The 21,268-nt window shown below is 43.3% G+C and overlaps 1 protein-coding gene across 12 annotated transcripts in view; it reads left to right on the forward strand.

The window, feature by feature from the left end:
* Positions 1-21,268, forward strand: part of ZNF565 (zinc finger protein 565) — a 73,185-nt gene that overhangs the window by 25,043 nt on the left and 26,874 nt on the right. For 5 of the 12 annotated variants that reach the window (XM_059666931.1, XM_059666922.1, XM_059666930.1 and 2 more), the window contains exon 2: positions 13,854-13,974. The exons of 3 other annotated variants lie outside the window; for them this stretch is intronic. The gene's annotated coding sequence lies outside the window, so the exon portion shown is untranslated. Of the gene's footprint in view, positions 1-8,597; positions 9,294-13,853; positions 13,975-15,996; positions 16,077-21,268 lie in introns of those variants that run through there. 4 more of the 12 variants (XM_059666924.1, XM_059666926.1, XM_059666925.1 and 1 more) reach the window with 3 other exon arrangements.

A 21,268-nucleotide genomic window follows, 5' to 3' on the forward strand; every position in this document is an offset into this window, starting at 1 on the left:
GGGCCAATAGGGGAGTTCAGGAACCGCCCTCTGTCACACACAGAGCAGGGCAGATCAGGGGGTTGGGGCACTGCCCCCTGTCACCCACAGAGCAGGGCCGATCAGAGGGTTGGGGCACTCCCCCCCCCGTCACACTCAGGGCAGGGCCGATGGGGAGGTTGTGGCTCTACCCTGTCACACACAGAGCAGGGCCCATGAGGGGTTTGGGGCACCACACCCTGTCACACACACAGCAGGGCCGATCAGGGGTTTGGGGTGCCTTCCCCTGTCACGAACAGAGCAGGGCGGATAGGGAGGTTGTGGCCCCGCCCCCTGTCACACACATAGTCACAGGGCGATCAGGGGGTTTGGGCGCTGCCCCCTGTCACACTGCTCCAGGGGCCAGGAGGCCTCGCAGCTCCCCTTGACACCGGGGCAGTCAGGCCTCGCTGCTCAGCTGATCCCGGTGCTAGGAGGCCTCACTGCTCCGCTGATCCCGGTGCTGGGAGGCCTCGCAGCTCTGCTTGACACAGGGGCAGTGAGGCCTCGCTGCTCCGCTGATCCCGGTGCTGGGAGGCTCTGCTTGATCCCGGTGCCAGGAGGACTCACAGCTCCGCTGATCCTGGTGCCAGGAGACCTCGCGGCTCCGCTGATCCCAGTGTCGGGAGGCCTCGCGACTCCACTGATCCCGGGTTCGGGAGGCCTCACAGCTCCGCTGATCCCGGTGCTGGGAGGCATATTACCCTGTTACTATATAGGATAGAGGCCTGGTGCACGGGTGGGGGCCGGATGATTTGCCCTGAAAGGTGTCCTGGATCAGGTTGGGGGTCCCGCTCGGGTGCCTGGCCAGCCTGGATGAGGGGATGATGGCTGTTTGCAGCTGGTCACACCCCCTTCAGGGTGGGGGTCCCCACTGGGGTGCCTAGCCACTCTGGGTGAAGGGCTGAGGGCCGTTTTCAGGCTGGCGGGTGACTGAAGCTCCCAACCCCTCCTTTTTTTCTTTTTTTTTTTTTTTATTCTGGGATTTATTTACCTTCTATGGCTGTTAATGGAACTGAGAGCCGGCTTTAGCTCTGAGGCTCGGCTCCAGCTCTGAGGCCTCGGATGCTGAAAGCAGGTATCTGGGTTTGTTTGGGTTCTATAATCAAAACTCTGTTGCAACTCCAGCTCGGCCGGCCGGCTGGCTGAAAGCATAGGTTTTGTTTAACTTCTATAATTGCAACATAGTTGCTTAGAGTGCAAGCTCAGAGCCCAGCAGCAGCAGGCGGGGAACCTTGGCTTCCTCCTTAACTGCAGCAAGCAAGCCTCCTGTTCACTTCAGCTGCCTGGCTGCCGGCCGCCATCTTGGTTGTCAGTTAATTTGCATATCGCCCTGATTAGCCAATGGGAAACATGTCAGAGGTATGGTTAATTACCATGTTTGTCTATTATTAGATAGGATCCTATTCTGAACAAGAGTTACAATTTCCTACTTCCTTCTGAATGCTGGTCATCTTATTCATAGTTTTGTATCCTTTTGTCTTTTTGTCTCAGGTAGAAGAATATCCTTCAGTGTTTCCTATAATTTAGGTCTTGTAGCAGTAAATTTTCTCAGCCTCTGTATGTCTGGAAAGCCTTTATTTCTCCTTCATATCTGAAGGATAACTTGGCTGGATAAATTAATCTTGGCCGGTGATTTCTTTCAGTAATTTAAATATTTAAATCCATTCTTTCCTAATTTTTGTAGGGTTTCTGCTGGAAAACCCTATAATGATCTAATGGGATTTCCTCCTTAGGTTACCATCTTCTTCTCCCTGGCTGCCTTGATTATTCTTTCTTTATCATTAATTTTTGACAGTTTTAATACAATATGCCTTGGAGAAATTTGGATTGAGATAATTAGGTGTTCTTTTAGCCTCTTAGATTCAAGAATCCAGTTCTTACAAGAACAGGCATATAGCTCAGTAGAACAGAACAGAGACCCCAGAAATTGACCCAAGCCATTACGCTCAATTAATATTTGACAAAGGAGGCAGGAACATACACTGGAATAAAGAGAGTCTCTTCTAAAATGGTGTTGGGAAAATTGGACAGATATATGCAAAAAAATGAAACTAGACCACCAACTTACTCCATACACAAGAATAAACTCAAAATGGATAAAAGATTTAAAAGCATGTTGTGAAACCATGAAAATCCTAGAAGAAACCATAGGCAGCAAAATCTTAGACATCTCTCATAGCAATATGTTTATGGATACATCTCCTAGGGCAAGGGAAATTAAGGAGAAAATAAACAAATGGGACTACGTCAAAATAAAAAGCTTCTGCACAGCAAAAGAAACCATCAACAAAACGAAAAGGGAGACCACTGTATGGGAAAACATATTTGGCAATGATACATCATAAAGGATTAATATCCAAAATATATAAGGAACTCATACAACTTAACAAAAGAAAGACAAACAATCCAATTAGAAAATGAGCAAAGGACCTAAATAGACACTTCTCCAAAGGGGACATACAGATGGCCAAGAGACATATGAAAAAATGCTCAAAGTCACTGATCATCAGAGAGATGCAAATTAAAACAACAATGAGGTATCACCTCACACCTGTCAGAATGGCTGCCGTCAACAAATCAACAAATGACAAGTACTGGTGAGGATGTGGAGAAAAGGGAACCCTAGTACACTGCTGGTGGGAATGCAGACTGGTACAGCCATTATGGAAAACAGTATGGAGTTTCCTCAAAAAATTAAATATGGAGAACCAAGATCGCGGCATAGGTTAACGCTGGAGTTTGCTGCTTTGAACAACTACTTCAAAAGTGAAACCAAAAAACGGAAGGGACATCACCCAGAACCACAGGAACGCTGGCTGAGTGGAAGTCCTACAACTAGGAGGAAAGAGAAACGCACACGGACACTCAGAGGAGGCGCAGTGCTGAAGTCAAATTCTGAGGTGCGGAGTGCGCGGAGCGGGCTGGCGGCGGAGGGCGCGGTTGGCGTTTTCAATCTGGAGGGAGTCGCAGACTCTGAGCTCCAGATACAGGCGAGTCTTTAGGGACCCAGACTCAAACGGGAGAAGCGGGACTGTCTGGCTTCGGTCAGAGCGAGTGCAGCTTTCTCTCCGAGCTTTGCAGCGGGTGCTGGGACTCAGAGAGGCAGAGCCCCTGGGGACAGGACTGAGAGCCGCCATAACTGCTCTCTCCGGCCCACCCTGTTGATCCTGTGCGACCCGCCCAAGCCCTGCACAGAGGCATTTGCCGGATAGCCTCAGGCAAAGGCTAGATTAGCACCTCCCTAGAGGACAGAAGTTCTCTCACTGCTGACACAGCTGATTCTCATAGCCACTTGGCCTGGAGGTCAAACCCTCCCTAGAATTAGCTACAACAATCAAGATTTAACTATAAGACTGCAAACAAAGACCACTAGGGGGTGCACCAAGGAAGCATAACAAAATGCGGAGACAAAGAAACAGGACAAAATTGTCAATGGAAGATATAGAGTTCAGAACCACACTTTTAAGATCTCTCAAGAACTGTTTAGAAGCTGCCGATAAACTTAATGAGATCTACACGAAAACTAATAAGACCCTCGATCTTATATTGGGGAACCAACTAGAAATTAAGCATACACGGACTGAAATAACGAATATTATACAGACGCCCGACAGCAGACCAGAGGAGCGCAAGAATCAAGTCAATGATTTGAAATGCGAGGAAGCAAAAAACATCCAACCGGAAAAGCAAAATGAAAAAAGAATCCAAAAATGCGAGGATAGTGTAAGGAGCCTCTGGGACAGCTTCAAGCATACCAACATCCGAATTATAGGGGTGCCAGAAGATGAGAGAGAGCAAGATATTGAAAACCTATTTGAAGAAATAATGACAAAACTTCCCCCACCTGGTGAAAGAAATGGACTTACAGGTCCAAGAAGCGCAGAGAACCCCAAACAAAAGGAATCCAAAGAGGACCACACCAAGACACATCATAATTAAAATGCCAAGAGCAAAAGATAAAGAGAGAATCTTAAAAACAGCAAGAGAAAGAAACTCAGTTACCTACAAGGGAATACCCATACGACTGTCAGCTGATTTCTCAACAGAAACTTTGCAGGCCAGAAGGGAGTGGCAAGAAATATTCAAAGTGATGAATACCAAGAACCTACAACCAAGATTACTTTATCCAGCAAAGCTATCATTCAGAATTGAAGGTCAGATAAAGAGCTTCACAGATAAGGAAAAGCTAAAGGAGTTCATCACCACCAAACCAGGATTATATGAAATGCTGAAAGGTATCCTTTAAGAAGAGGAAGAGGAAGAAAAAGGTAAAGATACAAATTATGAACAACAAATATGCATCTATCAACAAGTGAATCTAAGAATCAAGTGAATAAATAATCTGATGAACAGAATGAACTGTTGATTATAATAGAATCAGGGACATAGAAAGGGAATGGACTGACTATTCTTGGGGGGGAAAGGGGTGTGGGAGATGTGGGAAGAGACTGGACAGAAATCGTGCACCTGTGGATGAGGACAGTGGGTGGGGAGTGAGGGGGGAGGGTGGGGCGGGAACTGGGAGGAGGGGAGTTATGGGGGGGAAAAAAAGAGGAACAAATGTAATAATCTGAACAATAAAGATTTAATTAAAAAATTAAATATGGAACTGCCATTTGACCCAGTGATCCCACTTCTAGGAATATATCCTAAGAAACCCAAAACACCAATCTGAAAGAATGTATGTACCCATATGTTCATAGCAGCACAATTTACGATAGCTAAGATCTGTAAACAGCCCAAATGCCCATCAGTAGACAAGTGAATAAAAAAGCTGCAGTACATTTATAACATGGAATACTATGCAGCAGTAAAAAAAGAAGAGTCTGTTATCCTTTGAGACAGCATGGAGGGACCTGGAGAGTATCGTGTTAAGTGAAATAACTCAGAGAAAGACAAGTATCACATGATCTCACTTATATGTGGAATCTAATTAACAAAATAAACTGATGAATGGAGAGGATCCAGAGACATAGAAGCATGGAACAGAGTGTGGAATCTCTGAAGGAAGGTGGGGGACTATGGGTGGGTGGGTGGGAGGTAATCAACCAAAGACCTTGTATGCATATATGCATAACCCATAGACATAGACAATAGAGTAGTGAAGGCCTGGGGGCAGGCTGAAGGTGGTTAATGGGGGCGGGGGCGGGGGTGGGGAAGAGGAGCATATGTAATACTTTCAACAGTAAAGAGTTTTTATAAAGAATCCATTTTTTTAATCGGTTTGAAAAGTTCTTGTCAGCTACTTGTTTAAATAGGCCCTCTATTCCCTCTCTTCTGCTTCAGGTATACCCATTATTTTTTTAATGTGTTTTTATTAGTTTTTAGAGAGGAAGGAAGGGGGGAGAAATAGAAACATCTATGGGCTGCCTCCTGCACGCCCTCTACTGGGGATTAAGCCTGCAACTCGGACATGTGTCCTGACCCAGAAAGGAACCAGTGACTTCTTGGTGCATGGTTTGATGCTCAACCATTGAGCAACACTGGCCAGGCTATCCATTATTCTTATATTGCTCTTTCTGATGGAGTCAGATAATTCTCCATCAGAGAGTTCTTTCTTTCTTTCCTTTTTTTTTACTCTCAAATCTCCCGCTTTTCATCTGAATCATTTCTGGATTTATATTTTCGATGTCACTAATTATTTTCTCCGTCTGGTCTGCTGTGTTTCTTTCTTTTTTTAAATATATTTTTATTTATTTCAGAGAGAAAGGGAGAGGGAGAGAGAGATGGAAACATCAATGATGAGAGAGAATCATTGGTTGGCTGCCTCCTGCAAGCCCCTCACTGGGGATTGAGCCTGCAATCCAGGCATGTGCCCTTGGCCAGAATCGAACCTGGAACGCTTCAGTCCTCAGGCCGATGCTCTATCCCAGGGGTCCTCAAACTACGGCCCATGGGCCACATGCAAATACAAATATTGTATTTGTTCCCGTTTTGTTTTTTTACTTCAAAATAAGATATGTGCAGTGTGCATAGGAATTTGTTCATAGTTGTTTTTAAAACTATAGTCTGGCCCTCCAACGGTCTGAGGGACAGTGAACTGGCCCCCTGTTTAAAAAGTTTGAGAACCCCTGCTCTATCCACTAAGCCAAACCGGCTAGGACTGCTCTGCTTCTTAAGTCTTGCTAGTTCATTCTTCATCTCTTTTATTGAGCTCTTTCAGCTCCAGAATTTTTTATTTTTATTTTTATAGTTTCCATTTCTTTGGCAAAGTACTCATTCTGTTGATTTTATTTCTGAGTTCATTGAACTGTATTTCTGAGTTTTCTTGTATCACATGGAATTTTTTCATAAACTTCAGTCTCAAATTCTTTGTCATTTAAATCACATTTCATGTCTTTAAGCTTATTTTCTGGAGATTACTCATGGTATCTGATGCATTATGTCTCTGCTTTTATGGGAATGAAAACTGATTTTTTTAAAATGTATTTGATACTTTATTTTAGGAAGTGGGTAAGAAAGTTTCTTTTGTTTTTTAGTAGGGGGTGCAAGTTTTTATTTTTCTCTTGCTTGCACTGCTGGGGCTTCCAGGATCTCTGTAGGGTGGTGTTTCCTGCACTGTGGAAAGTGCCCTCTATTCCCTGGGGAGGTGGGCATCCCCTCTGTCACCTCCTTCTCAGGGCTCTACCCTAGTGAGGAAATGTGGTGGGTGATGGGGCCTCTGTGATCCCAGTGCTGCCTACAACAAGATGCTGCCAGCAGTGCTATACTATCTGAGGTGTCCCAGGTGCCTCCACTGGACTCCACTGCAATGGATGGGGGCAGGTTGGGCCTATTCTTGCATTTGTGGCCTTGTTCTCTTCCCAGTAATGGTGGCTGCCAAACTTCAGTTGACACACCTCTGTGTCTTGGCCACTGTTCATGGGTTTAGCGGCAGTATGCACCTGCTGCTCAGGGAGAAATGTTTTTGCTCTCTAGTCGTCGGGGCTGCCAAGAGTGTGTGCTGTAATCCGACCCTTACCAGCTACAGGGTCTGCTGGGGCTACTTCTCTGGGAGATGAGGGCAGGCAGCTACTTGTCTGGGACTGTGTTTTCTGCATGGTAATGACGGCTGCTAGACCACAGCTGCCATGCCTTTATGTTCCTCTCTGTTTCTGTCACTGGGTTCAGCTGCAGAATGTGTTGACTACTCAGGCAGGGATGTCCATTAGACCTGCCTCATTTAATAATGTATTGACTATATCATTGTTACATTTTAAAATCACTGTATAGTATTTCATTATTGAGATGCGCCTTAATGTATTCATTTTACTGCCTACTAAAGAGTATTTATACTTATACTAGTGGCCCGGTATATGAAATTCATGCACATTAAAAGGGGATTAATTAGAGGAAATATTTTAATATTGCTATTTGCCCTTTCTCTATAATAGAAGTGTCAGAGATCAAAGAAAATTAGTAAAATGTATATGAAAATCTTCCTCCTGTCAGAGTTTGGGGCGCACCATGGGACCCAGAGTCAAGTCCCCGCCCACCCACATGCACCTCAAAATCACACGAGACCCAGACCCGGCCAGCCCCCCCAACTATTGGGCTAGAGCCAGACCCGGCCAGTCCCACCCTTGTCAAGCCCCGCCGGGCGGGGAGCACCGCCTCAGGTCCCCCATCCTGGCGCCAGGAGTGGGGCGCAGCCTCAGGTCCCCCAGCCCAACGCTGGGAAGGGGGCGCAGCCTCAGGTCCCCTGTCAAGCCCCACCGGGTGGGGCGTGCAGCCTCAGGTCCCCCATCAAGCCCCACTGGGCGGGGGGCACAACCTGAGGTCCCCTGACCCGGGACGAGGGGAGCAGCCTGAGGTCCCCGGGCCTAGCACTGGGGCGGGGGGGGGGGGTGCACATTGAGGTCCTCCGTCAAGCCCTGCCAGGCGGGGGGGCACAGCCTAAGGTCCCCTGTCAAGCCCTGCCAGGTGGGGGGTACGGCCTCAAGTTCCCTGGCCTGGTGCCAGGGTGGGGAGGTGTGTCCTGAGGTTCCCCATCAAGCCCCACTGGGCTGGGGGGTGTGGCCTGAGGTCCCCTGTCAATCCCCACGGGGACAGGGGTGGGGGCGCAGCCTCAGGTCCCTGCTGATTGCTCGTTAAGGGTCATTACAGGAACTCAGCCTCTGCTATGGGTGCAGTCATCTTGTGTTACAGAAACCCCTGCCTCTGCTGTGGGCGCTGCCATCTTTGTGGCGGAGTGATGGTCAATTTGCATATTCCCTCTTTATTATATAGGATATTTTAATTGTGAAATAGTCCCAAAAACTATTCCTGTGCATACAACTTCTTGTGTTTTTATAATGAATTTCTTGGGGTTAGGCATTACATGATTTTTTTTAATATATATATTTTATTGATTTTTTACAGAGAGGAAGGGAGAGGGACAGAGAGTTAGAAACATCGATGAGAGAGAAACTTCCATCAGCTGCCTCCTGCACACCTCCCACTGGGGATGTGCCCGCAACCAAGGTACATGCCATTGACCGGACTCAAACCTGGGACCTTTCAGTCCGCAGGCCAATGCCCTATCCACTGAGCCAAACCGGTTAGGGCTAGATATTTTTTTAAAATATATTTTTATTGATTTCACAGAGGAAGGAAGAGGGAGAGATAGAAACATCCATGATGAGAGAGAATCATGGATCGGCTGCCTCCTGCAAGTCTCCCACAGGGGATCAAGCCCACAACCCGGGCATGTGCCTTTGACCGGAATCGAACCTGGGACCTTTCAGTTTGCAGGCTGACGCTTTATCCACTGAGCCAAACCAGCTAGGGCTAAGCATTAGATATTTATTAAGAATTTGCAAATATGCAGCATCTACTAGAATTCAGGGAGAAAAAAATACTTTTAAAAAGTTACAGTCACTATTTTAAAATTGCAAATGATTTTATAAGGGAGATTTGTATAAACTTGCATACAAATATCCAAAGTAAAGGTTGATAAATAGCACTAGCTTAGCCTGGTAGTATGCTGTGAGATTTAATAAGAGGGAGATATTTGTATAACCAGAGTAGCTGTTTTCATGTCATATTATAACTAAGTTGACTGACCCCATAAGAATTTTGTGGAAATACATTCATTTCCTTGAATTGCTATGTTCCCTGCAGTTTTCATTTGCATTATCATAAATCCAAAGTATGACCAGTGGATGGAGCATGATGATTCTGTAGCTGTTTGGAGAACATTGCAGGAAATAGGACAGGTGCAGAAACATAACAAACCCATCCGTCAAGAAGGGCTGTAAAGAAGCATCACTTATACAGAGGACATATCCATGTGACTTTTAGTTCTTTTCCAGGTGAGACTTTGGTACACATGACTATAGTTACGAAATAAAGAAGTTTTCAATTATTGGAAACTAACCAAGCAAAAATACAACTGTTTTTTAGAATATCCTGAGCTTGTTTTTTAAAAAAAGTATTTTCTTGTTCCTCTGCTATTTGGGAATAAGCTTACATTTACAGAATTTAAAAATACACATTTAGCTCTGGCGGTGTGGCTCAGAGACCCATGTACCAGTAGGTCACTGTTTCGATTCCTGGTCAGAGCATATGCCCGGATTATGGGCTCAATCTCCAGTAAGGGCTGTGCAGGAGGTAGCTGATCCATGTTTCTCTCTCTCCCTCTCCCTTCTTCTCTCTCTAAAATCAACAAAAACATTTTTTAAAATTTTTAATGAGAAAATACACATTTAAAAATTAATACATGGTTATTGAAAAAACATGCACTTAAGTAAATTGAAGATCACAACCCAGAGGTAACCAAAGGAATCTTTAAGGATAAAACATGCCTGGCCCAGACATGCCCGGCCAGTGTTGCTCAGTGGTTGTGCATTGGCCTGGTCAGGGCACATGCCCAGGTTTCTGGCTCAATCCCCAGTAGTGGCCATGCAGGAGGCAGCAGATCGATGTTTCTCCTCTCTCTCTCTTTTTCTCTTCTCTCTCTCTCTTTTCCCCACCCCCTTCCTCACTCTAAAATCAATAAACCTATCCTCGGCTGAGGATTTAAGAAAAAAGAAAGAAAATACAGAAAAAAAAACACACACAAAGATCCCCCATAATTATATACTGAGAGACAAATGTTGTGAAAATTTGATTGAAAAGCCTTTCAGTCCATCTTTGATGCATACACATATGCGTATATATACACAGGTATATTTTTTCTATAAAAATAAGGTTTCATTACACATGCAGGGTGGGGCAAAAGTAGGTTTACAGTTGTGAGTATGTGAAAGAGTTTTATTACCTACCTTATTTACCCAACATTGTTTAACATCTTAACATGAGCAAAGATATGTATCATTGAGAAAGAGAGAGAAAGAACATCATTGTGAGAGAGAACATTGATCGGTTGCCTTTTGTACATGACCTGACTGAGGATCAAACCTGTGTCCTGACCAGAAATCAAACCCACAACCTTTAGGTACATGGGATGATGCTCCAACCAACTGAGCCACACTGGCCAGGGCTAATCAGTCCTCTTTTGTAGGACCTTAAAGCTCTCTCCAAGTTGTTTCCATTTTTAACAGGATATTCATCATGTACCCTACATACATTTTTTTTAATCTCATCTTTTTGGACTTCCAATCTTTTTTTTCTTAATATATTTTATTGATTTTTTTACAAAGAGGAAGGGAGAAGGATAGAGAGTTAGAAACATTGATGAGAGAGAAACACTGATCAGCTGCCTGTTGCACACACCCTACTGGGGATGTGCCTGCAACCAAGGTACATGCCCTTGACTGGAATCGAACCTGGGACCCTTCAGTCCTCAGGCCGACGCTCTATCCACTGAGCCAAACCGGTTAGGGCACCCTACATACATCTTTAGATAGAGCCTCATATGGAATGCTTCATTAGAGCACATAAGTGGTTTAATTTCTGCTCACATTGCCTTGTGGGAAGTTTACACTAGCTATACCGTGTGTGTCCATTTTCTTATGATATGCTATTGTGGAGTGTCACCAATTTTTTATGAGTTTTTTTCCATCATCATTTATCCACTCTATGCCCTCCTCCACCTCTACCCAACCCCCATCAGCAATCTTTTAAATTTTTGCCAAATTGATAATTATAAAATGACTAGAGGCCCGGTGCACAAAAATTTGTACACTCATGGGGGAGCGGGGGGTCCCTCAGCCCGGCCTGTGCCCTCTCACAGTCTGGGACCCCTCAGGAGATAATGACCTGCTGGCTTAGGCCTGCACCCAGGTGGCAGAGGGCAGGCCCAATCCCTAGGTGCAGCCCCTGGTCGGGCTCACAGCAGGGCCGATTGGGGAGTTGGGGCACCACCCCCTGTAATGCACAGAGCAGGGCGGATCGGGAGGTTGCGATGCCACCCTCAGTCACGCTCAGGGTAGGGTCGATTGGGGGGTTGGGGCACCACCCCCTGTCATGCACAGAGTAGGGCCAATCAGGGGCTTGGGGCGCTGCCCCCTATCACTCACAGAGCAGGGCCGATAGGGGGGTTGGGGCTCCGTACCCTGTCATGCACAGAGCAGGGTCGATCAGGGGGTTGGGGAGCTCCCCACTGTCACGCACAGAGCAGGGCCTATCAGGGGGTTGGGGAGCTCCCCCCTGTCACGCACAGAGCAGTGCCGATCAGGGGGTTGAGGAGCTCCCCCCTGTCACTCACAGAGTAGGGCCGATAGGGGAGTTGGGGCACCGCCCCCTGTCACACACAGAGCAGGGCGGATCAGGGGGGGGTTGGGGCGCCGCCACTGTCACACTCAGGGCAGGGCCGATGGGGAGGTTATGGCTCTACCCCGTCACACACAGAGCAGGGCCCGTGGGGGGGGGGGGGGGGGTTGGGGCTCCGCACCCTGTCACACACAGAGCAGGGCCGATCAGGGGGTTGGGGCACCGCAGCCTGTCACACATAGAGCTGCAGGGCGATCAGGGGGTTGGGGAGCTCCCCCCTATCAGGCACAGAGCAGGGCTGATAAGGGGGTTGGGGCGCCTTCCCCTGTCACGAGCAGAGCAGGGAGGATAGGGAGGTTGTGGCCCCACCCCCTGTCACACACAGAGCCACAGGGCAATCGGGGTTTGGGCGCTGCCCCCTGTCACGCTGATCCCAGTGCTGGGAGGCATATTACCCTGTTACTATATAGGATAGAGGCCTGGTGCATGGGTGGGGGCCCGCTGGTTTGTCTTGAAGGGTGTTCTGGATCAGGGTGGGGGTCCCCACTGGGGTGCCTGGCCAGCCTGGATGAGTGATGATGGCTGTTTGCAGCTGGTCACACACCCTTCAGGGTTGGGGTTCCCACTGGGGTGCCTGGCCAGTCTGGGTGAGGGGCTGAGGGCTGTTTAAAGGCTGGGGTTGACTGAAGCTCCCAACCGCTCCTTTTTTTCTTTTTTTTATTCTGGTCCAGCTTTAGCTCTGAGGCTTGGCTGCTAAAAGCAGGTATCTGGTTTGTTTGGGTTCTATAATCGAAACACTGTTTCAACTCCAGCTCTGAGATCCAGGCTGGCTGAAAGCAGGTTTCTGGGGTTTTGTTTAGCTTCTATATATGTAACAATGTTTCAAACTGCAAGCTCAGAGGCCTGCCAGGCAGGCGGGGAACGTTGGAGTCCTCCGTCACTGAAGCAAGCAAGCCTCATGTTCACTTCAAGCTGCCTGGCTGCCGGCCGCCATCTTCGCTGGCAGTTAATTTGCATATCTCGCTGATTAGCCAATGGGAAGGATAGCGGACGTATGGCTAATTACCATGTTTCTCTTTTATTAGATAGGATATTTTCTTGTTACTTTAATGCACTCCCTTCATTACTAAAGTTTAAAAACTTTTGATAGGTTGAGGCATTTTATTATTTAGGAATTGCCCATGCATAACCATTGCTCATTTACCTAAAATTACTGCTTTTTTTCCTGAAAATTTAATTTTAAAAGCAGTTTGGCCGAAACTGGTTTGGCTCAGTGGATAGAGCGTCGGCTTATGGACTGAAAGGTCCCAGGTTCGATTCCGGTCGAGGGCATGTACCTGGGTTGTGGGCACATCCCCAGTAGGAGATGTGCAGGAGGCAGCTGATCGATGTTTCTCCCTCATCGATGTTTCTAACTCTCTATCGCTCTCCCTTCCTCTCTGTAAAAAATCAATAAAATATATTTTTTTTTAAAAAAAAGCAGTTTGAAGGGTTTTTGTTGTTTTCATTTGCCTTTTCATTTTGATTTTAATATTTGGGGGTAGAACTTTTTAATCTTCTCAAGAATATGTTTTTTCTTTTTTGTTTTTCTGCCTTTGTGTCATGTGTTCATAAAATATATTTATCTGAAATATTTTTACAGTATTTAATTTTGTACAGTAAATATTTTATCAAACTAGAACTTCTTTTTGGCTGACAAAAGATAGACTGAGAAATTTCTACTTTGATCAGTAAGGTTTTCATTGTGATCTTGTGTATTCATTGCAGTGCTTAGTGCCTCCCATGCAGTATTTTGTCTTTTTTTTTAATATATTGTATTGATTTTTTTTTTATTGTATTGATTTTTTACAGAGAGTAAGGGAGAGGGATAGAGAGTTAGAAACATTGATGGGAGAGAATCATCAATCAGCTGCCTCCTGCACACCTCCTACTGGGGATGTGCCCACAACCAAGGTACATGCCCTTGACCAGAATCGAACCTGGGACCTTTCAATCTGCAGGCCGACACTCTATCCACTGAGCCAAACTGGTTAGGGCAATATTTTGTCTTGAAGAATTAATAATGAACCATACCAACAAGATCCCTGCGTTTAAGTTTAGTGGAAGAGTCAAATAATTGACAAGCAAATGTATAGTACAACATTTAGTAGCACTGAGAGCTATAAAAAAAATAAAGCAGGGATGGCTAGAGAGAATGACAATGGGTAATATTTTAATAGTTTGGTTACAGAGGTGAAGTTTAAGCAAAAACCTTCTTGAAGAGGGAAAGTGAGCTCTATGGCTGTCTGGTGGAAGAGCGTTCCAGAAAGAGCATACAGAGCTTCCAAGGGAACATGCCTGGTGAGTTCTAAATAGTCCATGGGCATTTAAGATTAATGAATATCCTACTGGTAAGTACAATTTCAGAATTATTATCAGGATGCATCTAGATGTGGCTCTTTATGAATTTTTATAAGTGCTCAAGAATTCTTTTTAATTTAAAGATTCAAGTATTTCATTTCCTCCAGAAAATATTTTATTCATTATTTCTCCAGCTGTTCTATTAATCACTTTTATTCTATTTTATGTCTTCTGGATTTCTCTCTTCCATATCTCTGATCTTTATTTTCAGAATTCATTCTTCTGTGTATTTTTCCTCTGAATTCTGAGATGTTCTCTTAGGCTCCCTACCACCTCCGCTATCTCGATTTCTAACACATCTGATACCTTCTCTAATAATTCTTAGAAGAAACTATTGTCACAAAACCACTGTCTTCTGTGGCAAAGCACTTACAGAGGTTCTAGTTTCCTTCTCTCATTAACCCCCAACTCTTTCAGTTGCCCCCTTTCTACTCTGGGATTTATTGTTCATTCTTAATGGCAGTAACCACAGGGAACCAATTTACTCTGATAGAAACTTCCATGGGTAGTAAAATAGAACACTTGGGTTTTTATCCCATCTCAGATTTTACTAGCACTGTGGCCTTGGGTGAATCTCATCACCTCGCAGGCATTCTAGCTTCTCTTCTGTATAATGTGGGAAATATAATAAACTTTAACCCACAGGGTGGTTGTAAAAATAAAAGTAAATGAAAAGTATATATGAATGGCACCAAATCACATCACCCTGGAATCCTGGGAATCATTTCTATAACTATGTATTCTGCCTTCCCCAGGGATAAGCTATCTGTGATCTTCTGTAATTCAACACTTGAGTGCTAGTTCCCATCCCCTCTCTCCTACTCAAGATCATTGCTCCAGCAGTTGTCTCCTGTGTTCCTGTCATATCAATTTCTCTCTATGGATTATTCCCATTACTATAAAACATGCCGGAATTTCTCCCACATTCAAAACAAAGAACTCTGCCTGGACCCCATATCCACTGCTACCTCTGTTTTCCTGTTCTTTTCAGCACAGCTCCTTGAAAGCGATGGCTCTTCTGTCTCCACTTCCATTCTCTCCTGAACCCCACTCCACCCAAGCTTTTGTTTCCTCCACTCCAGAGAATCAGCTTTTGTCAAGATTTCTAATGATCTCTATAATGCCAAGTGGACAGTTCTCATTTTTTATTTGGCTACTGTTCTCGCCTTCCTTCTTGGTATACTTTCTTCTTTGGGCTTCCAGTGAAGCCCAAGTCTCTTATTTTTCCTTTTATCCCAGTAGTTTCTCCTTTTCAGACTCCTTTTTTATCTTTTCATCACTCTATTCTTCAACCAAATCTAAGCCCCCTGGCACTGAATCAGTGTTCAGATTAGGAGACAAAGGCAAAGAATGTTTTCAAGAGAAAGGGAAAGGGAAAATTACAAGGAAGGCATTTCTATAAGTGCAGATAAACTAATATAGTGATGCTAATTCTAAAGAATGTTTTTAATTTTCAATTCAATAATCATGATATCTGCTTTCCTATTATCTTTGCAAACAGTTGTTTGAGATACAGTATTGCTTTAGTCCCAGTCCAAAGGTTATTTACCCAGTTTTAACATTCCAAAGGTTTGAGGAGTAAGAATACAAGGCAGTTCCTCTGGGATGGCAACTTCCATTCCATTTTGAAGTGGCTTTGTAGCTGTAACTGGTTTGGCTCATTGGATAGAGCATCGGCCTGCGGACTGAAGGGTCCTAGGTTCGATTCTGGTCAAGGGCATGTACCTTGGTTGTGGGCACATCCCCAGTAGGGGGTGTGCAGGAGGCGGCTGATCGATGTTTCTAACTCTTGCTCTCTCTTACTTTCTATTAAAAAATCAATAAAAAAATATTTAAAAAAAGAATTATAAAGTGGCTTTGTTTATATTATTTTTTACAGACATTTTCCTTAATTTCACTCACTCTGTATGTGCACTTACTTAGTCTCAGGGCTCTAAATGTCATCTGTACATCAGTAATTTCCAACTTTATATTTCTACATTTGTACTCTATCCTGAACTCCAGAACCAAATGTCTAATGGACACTTGACATTTCCACTTGGGTATGTAATAATCATCTCAAGTATTAAGGTCTAAAACAGAACTCATAGTGGTTTCACCAAACCTCCTCCTCGCGCAGTCCTTCATGTTAAAAAATAGCAACTTCATACTTCTAGTTGCTCAAGCCCAAAATCTTAGTGTCATCTTGCCTTTATTTTTTTATATATCTAACATTAGCTAATCCTGTCAACTCTGCCTTCAGAGAATATCTAGATTCTAGATTCTAGAATCTGATCTAATCAGTTCTCATCACCTCCACCACCACCCTAATGCAAATCACACTTCCCCCTTGCCAGGATTACTGCAGTGACCTCATGGTCTCCCTGCTTCCTCCACCCTTTTATCCTTTTTGGTTCATTCTCCGAGAGTAATCATTTTAAGTGTAAATCAGATTATGTCATTCCTTAGATTAAAAACATTTCAGTAGCTTCCTGTTTTACTCAAGAGTAAAAACCTAAATTCTTACAATGACATAGAGCCCCATGTGATCCAGATTCCAGCTACTTCTCTGACCCAGATGAGCCTCTGACCCTCTTTCTCTCATATACTTCATTGCAGCCACTCTAGTCTCCTCTGTTGATCAAAGAAAGCCTGCTCCTGCCTTGAGCCTTTGCAATTGTTGTCCCCTTACTAGGAATGTACCTCCTGTAGATATCTGCATTGCTCATTCACTTCATTCTTATATATCACTTTCTCAATAAAAAGTCTCAGGCTACCCTCCATTGCCCCCAAATTCCCTATCCCCTTCCTCTTTATTTTTCTCCATAAAACTTTGGCCACCTGACATATAAAAAAAACAGTATAGCCCTAGCCGGTTTGGCTTGGTGGATAGAGCACAGGCCTGCGGACTGAAGGGTCCCAGATTAGATTCCGGTCAAGGGCACATGCTCGATCCCCAGTGGGGGGCGTGCAGGAGGCAGCCGATCAATGATTCTCTCTCATCATTGATGTTTCTATCTCTCTTTCCCTCTTCCTTCCTCTCTGAAATCAATAAAAATATTTTTTTTAAACAGTATATTTGCTACTTCCTCTTTCCATTAGAATGTAAAAGATTTACTGAGACAGTAAATCTCACATTTATTATCTTCCTCACAGACAAGAAAATGCCAGTTGAAGTAGGAATTTAGTAAATAAGAGAGAATTCCTGATTTCTTTTTCTCTCTGCTGGCATGTCCAATTAGATGCCAGAGCCTGTTAATTTTACTTCTTTTTTTTTAATATGTTTTTATTGATTTTAGAGAAAGAAACATCGAACATCTATTGGTTGCCTCCCATATGCACCCCAACAAGAGTCTGAACCCAAAACCTGGGCATGTGCCCTGACCAAGAAACGAACCAGCTACCTTTTGGTGGTGCACAAGACAACATTCAACCAACTGAGCCACACTGGACAGGACTAGATTTTACTTCTTCTCTATACCTGAATGTATCCCCTTCCTTCTTGTTTCCACTAACTATCCTAGGGCAGATCCTTAGTTTGCTTGGGAAAGTACAAGCACCTTTCAGTTGATATTCCTAACTTCAGTTTTACTCCTCTCCAATAAAATAATCTGGTCATATTGGCCTTATCACTTCCTTCTTTAAATTCTTCAGTGGTCTTCTACTTATTAATTAATGAAAACCAAACTTTTATATATTCAGTCAGTGTTCATTGGTCACCTATAGCCTTCAGACACCGTGGCAAGTGCCAGTCACAGTGATGATGAGACCTGGTCCTTGCTCTTATAGTTCTTTTATTTCATTCATACACTTTCATTTTCCAACCCCTAAATGTCATCTCCAGCACTGTCATCCTCTAAGTCAGCAGTTCTCAACCTGTGGGTCGCGACCCCTTTGGCCATCGAACGACCCTTTCACAGGGTCGCCTAAGACCATCCTGCATATCAGATATTACATTACGATTCATAACAGTAGCAACATTACAGTTACGAAGTAGCAACGAAAATAATTTTATGGTTGGGTCACAACATAAGGAACTATATTTAACACTAGAAAGACTGAAATTTAGTATATACCTATATTGCCCAAAAGCAGTCAAAATGACTGCATTGTGAAAGAATAACTAATGTGTAAAGAAATTTGTTTAAAATTAATTTTTAATATTTTGTATAGTATTTACAGTTATATAACAAGGTATTAGTAAATATTAACAAAAAAAATGTACCTCACTTGGAAAAAAAATAATTTATGCATTATTATTTGTACATTTCATGCAAATGAAAGTGGAAATCTTTTTATGTGTACATCTTCCGCAAACATACTTTTGACATTTTTCACATATATTATTTGTTTTGTTGTTGTGGCAAAGTCGTACTTGACAAATTTTGTGTTTCTTAGAATGGGTTGCATTTGATGATGTTGCAGTTGATCTTTGTGGGTCTTCATGTTCTGATGAATTTCTCTGTCTTGCAGCTCTGTATTCGGTGGAAAGCTGTTCTGCTAATTGAAACAAGAACTCTTTTCGTTGTATTTGTATTCCTGTCGTTTCTTTGTAAAGGATCCAAGCATTTATAGCAGCCAAATCTAAAATATTGGAAAATATTTGGGGGGGCCATCTACGAGAACTAGCTTTTACTGTGTATTTTCTGGCCATTTGATCCGCCATATCAACTCCAAATTTTGTGCTGTTATAAAATTGAATAGATTCCGGTAACATTTTTTTATTACTCTTATCAATTTTCACAAATTTATGCCTAGAACTTAGAACAGCTACTCTTTATTTGGTTTGCTTTTATATATTGTAAGAACACAATTCTCTGATTTATATAGCAGAGTGGAAACACGAGGCATGTTATCCTTCGTTTGTTTGGCTGCTTTGGGTAGTTCTCTTTTGTTTCCTCTAATAGTTCCAACTAGAGTTGTTTGTTTGGCCAGTAATTTTGTCGTGAGTGACATGCTAGTGAAAAAGTTATCGGTCATGACATTTCTTCCACAGCCTGTATATGGCTCGACAAGTTTCAGAACAACGTGTTCACTGAGAAGCATTGACGATGGTTGCTGTTCATCTTTCCCCAAATAAGGAAAACCATTCAAAACATATTTGCTACTAACATCTGATGCAAGCCAGAATTTGATGCCAAATTTGTTGGGGTTATTAGGCATATACTGTGTAAACCTGCACCTGGCTTTTGACAGAAATAATTGCTCGTCAACTGTTATATTTTGCCCTGGTTGATAGCAAGCTTGACTCTTTTCAATGAACTTGTCCCATACTTCCGAAACCAAGGCAAACTTATTTGTTTGTAGGTGCCTACTTCTTTCGGTTCTTCTGTCAAAAAGAATAAATCGTAGGATTTGCTTGAACTTTTCTCTGGCCATAGTTTTCCTGAAGAATTCGGGACCCCACTTTGCTGATCATAAATAACTGAGTTTTAAATTTTTTGCCTCGTAGGCTCCACGAGCATATGAAATCCCAGTAAATGCACGTATTTCCGGTAATGTTGTTGTCCAGTCGTTCCTCAAAATTCGGCCTTCTTCCTCTGTGCACTTCTTTATATGTTTGATAATATAGTTATCTATTATCAACGAGAATGCACTGGTAAGATTATCTGCCATAATGTTCCTTTTTGCGTAGCCTGTTGGCCCTTTCACACCCTTGAAAATACAAGTAGATGGTAACCTTCCAGGAATACCACCTTCGTCAAATTTTGACCACACAGTACCATCGGCAGCTGTTTCGGTCTCCTGAACGGTGTGTTCAGTTTCTTCATCAGAGTCTGAACTACTTAGCACCCTGCACCTTTTCCTGGGCATATTGATGGCACTTTCCTTTTCATCATTGGTGATCGACTCTTCATCGCTATCTTCAGTGTCAGATGTTTCACTTTGAATATAATCCGCTTCATTTTCAGATGATACTTCAGAATTTGCTGCATCTGATTTTATATCGGAGCACTCTTCACTTATGTTCGTTAGCTTTTCCAGTAACTCCCTTCTCTTCGACATTTCTTTCATGAATTTAGGGAGCAAAAGAAATACAATAAACAACCTATTAGAACAAGTATCACTGCATAGATTCGAATACCAAGTACTTGTTTACCTTATTGAGCAACTGCAACTTATCAAGTATCGACAATTTATCATGTACTTACTTGTATGTTATCATGTGACGGTAATCGAAAAAAAATGAAAACTGTTATTTCAATACAGAGCTGAACTGGTCATATAAGAAATTTACTCAATTCAATAATAAGTGTCATTTGATTATTTAAAATTTCCCAAGCAGTCAAAATGACTGCTTTTGCTTTTGGGCAATATAGGTATAACACATATATTATACCGGAAATGAAGGAGGGGGAGGTAACTACAATTATTAATAAACGCATTTATATGTTGTACAAAAAGTCACAAAATTTTAAGACATTGTGTCCTTATATACATAATTGTTTTTCTAATTGAAATTAAAAAGCAGTCAAAATGACTTCCTTGGGCAATCTAGTGTTAAAGGGCCAGAAGGTTGAGAACCACTGCCCAAGTTCTAGAGCTAATTGAATTTAAATTTGGATTAAATTAAGTAAAAATTTTAATTATCCAGTCATATTAGCTACATGGGGCTAATGGCTACATTATTGACAATACAGATTTCCATCATCATAGAAAGTTTGTTGGACAGCACACACTGATCTAGACCTTTTCCAAACTATATACGTCATTCCAAATGCTCCTCAAACACACCATATAGTTGGTCCACCGTTTTGCCACTGCTTTTTACTCTGCTCAGAATGCTCTTCTGTGCCTTTCCTGACTATTAAATTTTCTGATTTTTAGATCCCAAATCATGTTCTGTATCTTACAGGAAATTTTCCTCGACACCACCCCCATTGGTTACATTAGTCTTCCTCCTGACACCCTCACCATGCTTCTTGCCCCTCTAATTAAAACCAACCTTGCTACCTTCCTTAAAACCCCTGAGATCTCAGTACCTGGGGGTACAGACCATTCTCCATAGAACTTCTGCCGTGCTAACTGCTAGTCAGTGAGGAAGCCATGTTCTGCAGGAAAGCAATAGGGAGGGTTTAAATGGAAAATAAGAAGTGCTGGGCCAAAAGGCTGCTACAAATTGAGTTGCCACTCAGGTAAGCTTGTAAGATGCCTGTATTACTGTGGTTTTCTTGCTCCTGTCCAGTGAGTCCAGCTGGGACTGGAGGCTTTGACGAAGTCTCTGGTGGTATGGGCAGCATGGTACCCTTTTGGA

The sequence above is a fragment of the Myotis daubentonii genome, chromosome 15, assembly GCF_963259705.1.
Source record: "Myotis daubentonii chromosome 15, mMyoDau2.1, whole genome shotgun sequence".
NCBI classification, from domain to species: domain Eukaryota; kingdom Metazoa; phylum Chordata; class Mammalia; order Chiroptera; family Vespertilionidae; genus Myotis; species Myotis daubentonii.